Here is a 9,452-nt window from a genome sequence, read left to right as displayed (position 1 = left end):
ATCTGTCAAAGAGATTTGATATAATGCTCTCCCTGACATCACCAACTAACTCTCTCTCTCTCTCTCTCTCATCAGAGAAGGTAGACAGTGAATAGTCCTACTCGAAATGGATACAGAAAGTGTAGCCTTTTGCTTACTTTTGCCTGCTGTGTACATCTCCGTATGTCTTAGGAAAACTTCTCTTGACGTTTACGTAGCTTCAAATCAACTAAAGATATCAGTATGATCCAACTTCTGAACCGTTCTTTCTTTAAGTAGAAAGAAGAAGATAATCTCTTGATTTTTTTTAATCACATTGACTGATATATCTAATTTCCAATTAAGAGGTTTTGACTTTTGACTGCCCTCACCTATGACAATGTTTTTCTGAATTTCTTCAAGTATAAACAGAAAGATGAGGAGATATTTTGCAATTGTAATAGAAAAAAGAGGTCTTTTCAACTTTATAGTTTGTAATTTCAATTTTTGTTATATTTTTCCCTAGAGCATGTCAAATTTAAAGGAACCAAACAAACAAAAGCATTCCAGCTATAAGGGTTGTTGTTTTTCAACCTAACACGTTGTCGTGGCATAAATCCAAGAGTGTTTTAAACATGTTTGTTCATAACATAATAAGTATGAGCAATAAACTTGTTGACCCATTTAGCAGGAATATTAGATGGGTCTAGTATATTTTTCTCTTATTGGAGAGCCTTGATCCCTTTCTTTCTCCTTTTCTTTGAAATCCTAATCTCTTCTCCCTTTGCTTTCCCTACCCTCTATTTTTCTTTAAAATAGCTCTATGGATGACACTATTCATCTTTTATCACAACACATTATACATCAAGGTCTGTCCCCAAGCTTGTGTCTTGTGGGAAGACTTATATTTGATGGTCATTAAGTCTAGTGGGCCTTCGTGTCCAAGCTTGGTCCCCAATTGGTGCAATAAAATTCCTTGAAGTAAATAAACAGTCCTTCCTCATCTTTTTCGAAAAAGAAGTTGAGAAGTAAAAAATCTGACATAGATCTCTCTAGAACCCAACATATTTTCGAAAGATTGGAATTTTGATCTTAATGACTTTTGCTACAGTTTCTCGATCTCCCCTTAGATTACATGTGCCCAAAATAGAATGTAATCAAATCTATTAGATGTAATCAAATGGGTAAGGTTTATATGTGCCCTCGTAAAGATTGATATATCAAAACGTCTCACAAGTGTTCCTCAATCTCCCCTCTCAATACAGAATCCAAAGAAATTCTTATAAAGTACTAACATGCCCCCCTAACTTTGCACTTTTGGCCTCCGCATTGGACATGAGTTCAACGAGTGTTGTTTTAAAGGTGATATGGAGGTCAAGGCCAAACTAGAATAACTTATACTGCCATCTTCTCGCCTCGCTTATGCACTTTCTCAGGTCTAGGTATTTCAACCTTAACGATTCTCCTAACATGTCAGATTTCTGCCAGAGAAGCAATAATAGCCACAAACTAGCTCACAAATATCTCCATTAGCTAGCTAGCCTAGCTCCTTTCCCCTATCGTAAGTCTAGAGCGAACATGTGAAATCCTCATAACCCTTGTTAGCCCATCAATGGTGATGAGCTCCCACTCAATAAGCTAAATCATATATTATCAACTCCCTTATATAAGGCCTCATGTGTCACTAGAAAAAAAAACCCGTTGTACTCTATCAATCCCTATTATATCCCTCACATGTCTATTTTTCTCTTATAAATCCAAGTAGGCTCTGACAATTGACAAGCCCAAATCCACTAAACAAGCGCTTGCCATCACTAAATATCAATGTTGGATCGAAAACACATGTTCTTAGTCTCAACCACACCATTCTCATATTCTTGGAGGCTATCTTAAAATGTCCACGTTCCCCTCTATCTCCCATGCACCCCTCTACACCTGACTTTAGATAAAATCTAACGCTAAAATTTTGTTGTGAACCACCCAAAGCTGGTTGGTCTAGTCAAATCATAGTTAGTCTAGTCGGGTCACAAACTCACTTGGTGAGTCGGTCTAGTTGAGTTGAGTCTAGTTTAAGGTTGCTTGGAGGAAAAATCACCTAAAATAGGGTAACCACTATAATGAGGTGTGGTGAGCACCCCAAAGAAACTAATGAGATTTATCATAATTTCTCTCTCTCTTTTTCTCTCTTCCTTATCTCAGCTCACAGCATGTGACACACCTACGAAGTTGTGGCTCACACTCTCTCTCTTCGTCTTGGCTAACCCCCTACCTCTCACTATCTCCTTATTCCCCGATTCCCAACTCACCTTCCTTCACTCTATCTCACCTTAATCCACACCTAGTTCACCGAGCTAGGTGTAGCCCCACCACTCTTCAATCGCGACCAATCTCAACCGTGCTAACCATTCCAATAGCGAACCCAACTCCAATCGCAACGACCGAGTTCACCCCTTTCAGTTGAAACCCACACTGAGCTTAATAGTGGTATTAGAGCCACTCCTTTCTCAGCCATGACCACAATGCGAGCAACGATAAATAATTGGGCTGTTGTCAAGGTGCTGGCGAACGAAGAGCCCTTGATCACCACCATCACTACTTTGCCCTCAAAAGCCAAGGCATTCTCGAGTGCATCGAGCACATTGCCGGCGGGAGAAGCTCTGCCATCAAAATCTCTTGTTACCCTTCTTCTCCAAAGATTTTTAGACTTGTAAGAGAGATCTCAAGAAGAAATGAGAGGGTTGCGGGCTGATATAAGATCATTGATGCTCGACGACTAGCTGCAAGACTAATGTCGGCTATTAGAACAGCTGCTACCTCCTACAACAGCAATGTGGACATCCACAAGGACCACAACCCCTCCTTCCTTGACCACCTAGCATAAGAGAACACCACCCTAGCACTCATGGGTTGGAAGAAGGTGAGTCAAGCTAGGGAGGCAGCAGACCGCTAGGCCTATAGCTGCCTTTGTTTAGTTCGGAAGGGTACTCGCCAAAGCCAGCATTTGCATGAGCTACAACCGACTATTGTGAGTCATTGCTATCACGCACCCCCCGGCCAATAATTATTTGGTCCACCCTCCACGTCAAAGGAAGGGTCGAGCCTACCTATGGTCTTCCTTAAGCACCTACAATGAACTACTTCCGTTCCACTCTAGAGGTCATGAGTGAGGGTACACTAAGGACCTACAAACAATTTTCACAAAGCTGTATATGGGCAGAGATTAAAAAGGTGGTGATAGAGTACGTTAAGGCATGCAAAGTGTGCCAGCAGGCAAAGATTGACTCCCTCAGGCTATACAGTCCTTATGAATTTCATAGTAGGTTTGGGAGGATATCTTCATAGATTTTATTGAGGGTCTACTAGTAGTATATGGATATTCTATCATATTTGTGGTGGTAGATTGGCTGAGCAAATATGCTTACTTCTCAGCTCTAGCACACCCATTTTTAATGAAGATTGTACCAAATGTGTTTGTACGCGACGTCGACAAGCTCCATGGCATGCCACGTTCTAAAGTATCAGATAGAGATTGGGTCTTCATTAGTGACTTTTGGACTAAGTACTTCGATTTGGCCTACCACCCACATACTAATGGCCAAATTGAGATGGTGTATAATTTTTGGACAATTATGCACGAACCACCTCACGATGATGGTCCTGTCACTTGTGGTGTAGACAACGCAGCTCTGTAACTTATTCATGGCTTGGATGAAGAGAGAAGAAGTAGGGGAATTGGAAGGGGAGAAGATTGATTTTGGTGTGGGAGAAAATGGAGAGAGATGAGCCATCGAGGAACAAGAAGAATTGGATTTGAGAAAAGAGGCGGGGATGAAAGACGAAGGTTAGGAACATAGGGAGAATGAAAGGGAGGAGGGAAATAACTCTTTGTATCTCTATAGTGTGGATGAGATAAGAGAAAGATGTAAAGGAAAAATCTTAAGGGAGGTGGCATTCGTGCTTATAATAGATTTAATTTTACTTTATTGTCTAATAAAACCTAATATTTACTCTAATTATTGAAGAATAAAAAAATAATCTTAGGGTATCTGTTAACGATGTTTACGGGGTTATTTTTAAAAATTTTATGAAAGTATTTGTACATTTTTATAGTATAAGGAGATAAAGTGATACTAGGTCAAAATATAAAATGCAAAGTATAATTAAGTCAAAATTTAATTGATATTAAAGTAAGATTGTTACTCTAAAGAAAGGGTCACTAGGAGATGAAATTTTTCCACAGAAATACAATCATCCATTAGACCTTCCTTATCAAATAAATATATTTATTTATCTTGAAAACTTAGATATATATTTTCTTAGAGTTAGATGAGAAATAATGATGTTGACTCTATATTGATAGAAATTTTATGAAAATAACTAAAGAAATATTCAAAATTCCAAAAGTGGCTCGAGCACCAAGTTTAGGAGTAAATATTAAGAGGGAACAATCCAATCTTATGAGCACATGGCTTGCACAAATTGTAAATAAAAGGCAAAACTTTGCAAACCACTTGGTGTGATACTAATGACTAATAATGAAGATCTTAAACTATGGTATCATTTAACATAGTATGTGCTGTGTACTTAGTTTATTATTATTGATATGCATGTGCTTAATTACCAATTTGACATATATATAGTTACGTTGATTATACATTTTTTACATGCTACATATAAAATTATTTACCACATATGCATATTTACTTGCCACACTTATTTTTTTCACTTGGTATATGCATTTTTGAGCTTTATAGGAGATTGAATCTCATAACACTTGTTACATACTCTCTTAGGATGTTGTGATGAATGTTTTAAACATTGTATTTTAGGTGAAGTTTATTTTGTGACAAATTACTAAAAAAATAAGAACATTAGGTTTTATGTAATTGATAATGTGTTTTAAAATACTCTAAATATATAAAAATATCTAGAATTTTTGTATGAACATAAACAATTCTTATAGTGGTGTACGAAGATATTAAAAAAAGACATGTTCTCGAAGTGGTTCCAATAATTTTAAAAGTGGTTCAAAAAAGTTTGAGATAGTCAAATAATAGAAAAGTGATTCTAACCAATTTGAGAATGTAACATCATCATCAAGACATTCAAACTCGTATGAATAATACCAGGGCCATATAGTAGATAGTACGTTTAAACACACTTAAGAATTTCCTTTTATGCAGATTTTGTGGGCAATCTTCTTTGGTTATTGGGACTTTATTTTGTAGAGGTATATAAGAGAGTTTTAATCTAATCATAGAACTCCCTTTTATTATCCATGGAGCAATTTTTGAAAATTGCATCATGGCTTTGAAAAAATTTATGACAAAAAACACTATATAGTTTTATATATATCATCTATTATAAATTTTGAAAGACTTTATTTCGAGGGTTACTGAGACGAGAGCATCAACCCCGATAATCAATGAGGTTAAAAATAGATTATAGGTTTAAGCGACCCTACAAAGTACTCATGGATATCAACGAGCTGCTGATAAGTCTATTTGATAATTATTATAGTTATTTGGTGATTAATTTGATTTTGGAAACTATCCTTAGTTTTTCACCCTAGGTTTAGAGTTTTTTCATGATAAAATTTGTGTATTTTAAATTTTTTTTCTATGCTTTATTTTTTACATTATTATATTGATGACATATGGTGCATCTAATCTCTTATGATATATGACATCTTCCGCCTCTCTCTATGCCAATGAGCAACTATAAGGAAACTCAAGCTCATGCTTAAGTGGCTGAGGAGGAGATGGTGTAAAAAAGAAAAGATTAAAGATTAGTGAGATAAAAAAAAATGCAGTGCATGAGCACCCACCCCTCATTGGACTCTTAGCCACGTATCTAGAATGAATCATAAGACTTACAAGTTTTAGTGCCTCAAACACTATGCTGTAGTTAATGCTTGCAATCTTTTATGTTCTTTCCTGATAGCATTCTAATCATAGAAAGAAAGAAAAATAAATTTAGAGCTTTGACAATATGTAAGTCTAGACAATTCTTAATTTCTTAATCGTGATAGTAGATATTAAAATTATTAGCATATTACATATCAACATATGCATCATATATCAAATTTAGTGCTTATTATGCATCATATATCAAACTTGGTGCTTGTTTGTATTCTCCCAATGTGGTCTAGTTTCAAGTTTTGAAGAAAAATTAAAACAAATCTACTTTGCTCGATATATGTTTATACTAATGTCAACACCAAAAAATTTATTAGTTTCAACCCCTTCACTAAAACTTTGAAATAATGGTCATAAGTTGTGACATTTTGACTTACAAAATGTGTTTGTTGATATTAATTAACTATATCCGAAAAAAAGGTTTTACTTTTATGATATGATTAGTTTCTTTATATTAGAAATCCTCTGGTAAATATTTTTTCTATTTTTTGCATAATCGAAGTTGAGCAACCACCGGAGGAGAATTTTGTGATTATTCTTTCTTTTTTAATATGAATTTTTTTATTTTGTAAGAAGTGAACTCACTAAGTATCGGTAGCTGAAATTCAAACTTAAAAAATCTCATACAACATTAGGCCATTTAACTAACTAATTGAGTACTATTTGTGTGGCATTTTGAATATAAAGTTGATAGGTTTGCAAAATAAAAAAGGTCATTTCTAAGTTATACTAAATATTGAAGAAATACTATAAACAACTATATAATAGCATTCAAATTGATTTTTGGCAATGGCTCAAACAGGTTTAAAAGAGATAGGGGTATCCTTTAAGGAGATCCGTTTTCCCCTTATCGATTTACTTTAATTTTTAAAACTTTAACTCGCTTTCTTAAAAAAAAATTTTTGTCAGGGAATATCATATCCCTATGCATTTTTGAGGAAGTGCAACTTAGTTACCTTATGTATGCAAATGACCTTCTAATTATTGAAATTTGTATACTTCTATGCAAAATTTGTTATCTATTTTTACGAAGTTTAAAAATATCACTAATATTCGTATTATCAAGCAAAAATTGAAAGTTCTTTTTCTTGATATCTCAGAGGTGGCTCTCGATGCTAAAAATCTATCATTATTCGTTCGAACACTCCCAAAGTCCTTCACATGAATGTTGGAGTTTTTTTTTATATAAGTATTTTGGGTCAAAAAATTTTCCTAATCGTTTGCTATTTAGAGATCATAACGATTTTCTCTCTAAAATTGAATGAAACTTGGGAGTGGAAAATAGCCACTTTGACCTCGGTGATTAAAGTTGTTTTAATTAATTCAGTCCTAATTCTATGTCATTTCATCTCTTGTTCTATACTTAGACTCCTATGATAGTGGTTGATCATATTGCCAAACTAGCTCAAAATTTTTTGTGGGATAAAAGCTTAGAGAAAAATGGGTTGCACCTTATTAATTAGGATCAAACCAACTTTCCAAAAGCTTTAGGATAATTGGGTATTCAAAATCTCTACTCGGTTCTTGCTAATGGCAAAAATTATTATTAAGGTGTTTAATGGACTTTGATGATCCCTAGGCTAGGTTGGTTAGGGTTAAATATGGCGTCTCACAACCTTGGTTCCCAAAGAGGAAGGTAAAAATATCTCTTAGGCCTAGTAGCTCTTCTTATCTCCCATACAAGAAATGAAGGACAGTTTAATTAATGTTATCAAGAATGACATAGACATTAATATTTGCTCATGTAGTTCATATTAACAAAAGTTTGCCACTTATTAAGGGGCACTACAACTGTCTAAGGTTCCTACCTTGTGGGATATTTTGAAGATTATGGTCTCTTTTCTTAGGATTTTTGGAGGATGGTATCTAGCTAAAGGAAGGCAAAGAACTTTAGGATAAAGAAAAAAGTTGGTTGTGTACTCTTATTATTATCAATTTTTGACAAATCTGAAAATACTGAAACAACGCCTGCTATAATAATCAAGGAGAGGACCTAGAAAAGGTTTGGCTTAATCCTTAAGCTTAATCGGCCTTTGATTATATTGAGAATTACTTAGTTAGTTTTATAAAATCAAAATTTCCTATTGCTCCAATCCATTGGGAACCACCGCCGCTTGGTAATTTAAAGTAAACATGAATGGCTCTTTTGTGAGCACAAATGAACTAAATAGAGTTGGCTTCATAGTTTGATAGGCTAGCTATGAACCTATAATTGCAAGTGTAAAATGTAGATATATCAATTTGGCGCTATATGCCGAGGCCGTGAGAACTCGTGAGACCTTACTCTTTTTAAAGGATAAATTTTTTTTCTAATCTCTAAATTGAATATGATTTTCTTTCCTTATCAATACGATTAACTATATTCCTAAGCATCTTAGACGGTGGAGAATCTTATTGATGATATTATTAAATTAACTCATAATTACTAAAATTGTGAAATTAGTCATGTATATTATGAAGCCAATTAAGTTGTTGATTGGTAGGCCAAAAGTGGTAAATTACTAGACCTCAATTGTACTTGGGATAGTGATTTCCTTGTTGAACTTGTTTAGCTTTTTGTCTTCGATTCTAATAGAACTTTTTGTAACCAAGGTGGTTTATCTATAAAATTATCTTTTTTTTAAAAAAAAAATGACAGTGGGGATAGCTAAAGGTACACAAAGAGTGAGTTAAAGGTTCAAAAATTAATATAAATTTAATGTGGACTTGTCTATTTATAAGCAGTGTTTTTATAAGTATTTAACCCTCCAAAGTTTTGCATCTATACTTTTTAAAATTATTGTTTTTGCCTGAATACTCCGTTAACTATTTACCAATTATAAACTAAAATATTAAAAATTTAATAAACAAGATTAAGAGTATTATTGTCTATTTATAGTTAATTTGATGATTTAAAAGTTAGCTAGATTTGACGAGATATTCATATATAAAATAAAAGATCTCAACGGTATCCACACTAAAAGTTCAGGGATACATATGCAAATATCAAATTTAAAATAAGAGATTTTCAAAGAGTATAGATGCAAAAATAAATAGACAAAATAAAGTATAAAAACATCTAAACACCAAAACGCCCCTCTTTGTGGATATAAGTATAGTTTCCAAACTATCATTTTGTTTTCCTTTAACCAAAATTACCCACAAACTAGCGACCATTTGAGGGTGTCAAGAGTCAAGAAGACTCTAATCTTCCCAAATGGCTCCATTGTGGTATGGGCCTTGGGCCGGGATTGGGCCTATGCACCATTGTACCTAGAGAAAAAAATGTGATTGCCCTTCAAGTAGTTCCTATGTACCAAGAGAGAATAATAAATAAGTAAATAAGCAAGTAAGAAGACATAGAAGCAAGTCAAGATGCTTCTTGGTTCTCTAGAACCAACATAACTCGTTCTTTTGAATCTATCATCACAAATGGGGCTCAAGATTCAAAGATTTGATTGCCCAAAGCAAGTCTTTTGTCACTATGTTCAAATTAACCCCAAGAATTAACTAATCATCTTCCTAAAGTCATGTCTAATATGGCATCTAGTCATACACCTAATCTCCTTTCCCAGTCCCCTCTTTCCATGCCAATCC

This window comes from Typha angustifolia, chromosome 15 (assembly GCF_048772165.1).
Source record: "Typha angustifolia cultivar Huaian chromosome 15, ASM4877216v1, whole genome shotgun sequence".
In the NCBI taxonomy this organism is placed as follows: Eukaryota; Viridiplantae; Streptophyta; class Magnoliopsida; order Poales; family Typhaceae; genus Typha; species Typha angustifolia.
The sequence above is the reverse complement of the archived record's forward strand: the minus strand, read 5'-3'. Positions refer to the sequence as shown.